The sequence below is a fragment of the Phalaenopsis equestris genome, unplaced genomic scaffold (genome assembly GCF_001263595.1).
Source record: "Phalaenopsis equestris unplaced genomic scaffold, ASM126359v1 Scaffold000021, whole genome shotgun sequence".
In the NCBI taxonomy this organism is placed as follows: domain Eukaryota; kingdom Viridiplantae; phylum Streptophyta; class Magnoliopsida; order Asparagales; family Orchidaceae; genus Phalaenopsis; species Phalaenopsis equestris.
The window spans coordinates 104,818-106,619 of record NW_018164463.1 but is presented as its reverse complement, the minus strand read 5'-3'; positions in this window follow the sequence as shown (position 1 = coordinate 106,619).

Here is a 1,802-nt window from a genome sequence, read left to right as displayed (position 1 = left end):
CTGCAGTGTCTGGCGTCCGTTGTTCGGACGTAGATTGTGTTTAGACTCTGAACGCAATATTTTTTCCATAAAATATGAGTTGAGATGCAAGGCGATAACTTTAGACAATTTATAAAAAGAAATTAACAAGAAAAACTTGAGTGAATATGATGGATTTTCAAGTGAGAATTTCAGCTCGATGTTTAACATTGTAGATAAAATTATAGATTTTCTCCTGCCCTTTAATGTGATAGATTTCACATGTCATGCATGTTTGATGACTTCTAATTCAGGGTGAGGAACAAGACTGATATTCCCATATGGGATACAAAATTCAATCACAAAAAAGTACATAAATTGAACTTGACATGACTTGCTTTGTAGAACACGATTTTGGCGTGTGAATGTTCTCTAATAACACCAGACAAGTCTTAGATTGAGAGCGAATATTTTTTTTTCGATTTCTTTTGACAACTATCGAATACTCCTAGCAAGTTGTCAAAATTTTCGAGAGAATATCTTTGGTGAATAGATGTCCTTGCAATAGCTTTGTACATAGGACAAATTGGGGTTATTTCTTCTTTGACCGAACAATATTTGATTTTTACAACTCAAGACCTTAAATGACTTGAACTTTAGAGTTTTAGATTGTTGACAATTCAATTTCAAAGCGGTTCGCTCTTGGAGATCTGTTGAAATCGATTCAATGTCTCGCGAAAACTTGATTAACCGAATTCAAAAGAATTTGGGCGTAGATACATGATATATGATATACATATTAGATTAAATATTGGATATATTTCTTATTTTTTTCACAACAAAAAAATACTTAAAATAAAATAATTTGCAAGTTAGTAATATGTATATAAATATAATTTGAATTTTCTTTATTTATTAAACAAAGTGAAAAACTTTTTGTTCTTAATAATAATAAACACATTTAAAATTTAGTACCATCTTACAGTCATAAGCATCAAATTCTTTTGTTGCATAAGTTAAATAAAATTTTAGTCAAGAATTTAATATAGAATTAATTAACATAAGAAAATAAAAATTAAATCAAATAGTGTTTAAATTAAATTTTTTTGTGTTCCATCATTTCTTCCAGCATTCCATCTTATTAGAAAGATTGTAAGATAAATTTAAGAATTTTTTCTTACTCGCAATTTCATAGATGATCGAATTCACTGAACTTGGTAAATTCTATTTAACTTAAACATAATAAGGCACAACGGTCTTGATCCATCCACCATGTCCCTCTCGCAACCCAAGAAATCACACCCAAATTGATCAAAAGATATTTCTTCCGGACTGATCATCGGCTACCACGTCGTCACATAGCTTATTGGCGGGCGAAGTGACTGTCAGTGATCGGCTGTCCGACAGGTGACAGGCGACAGGCAGACGTGCGGAATAACAAATCAATATTAATTTCTTGGTTTAAAAGCACCTTCAGAAATTTCTCAAAAATAACAATTCGTTGTCCATCCTTTTTATAAAATGCCGTATATCCAAGGTCAATCAAATAAACCCTAAAATGCACATAGCCCCTTAATGGCTTCTATCCAATGCATTATTTTAAATCTTAGAAGAGGAACTAGAAAAAAACTGCAGCAAGAAATCCAAAACATGGAAACCTAATAATCACTCATGTCAAAACATAGGCAAACAAGATCATAATAAATATGAAGTAAACACCTTATTATTTCTGTAAATCTGTAGACAAAAATGCACAACCAATACAGCACCTGCGTTTTCCTTCCCATCGCCTTCCACTTTTAACTTCTCCTCCCAAATCCACAAACCAGAAACTCCCACCGCAC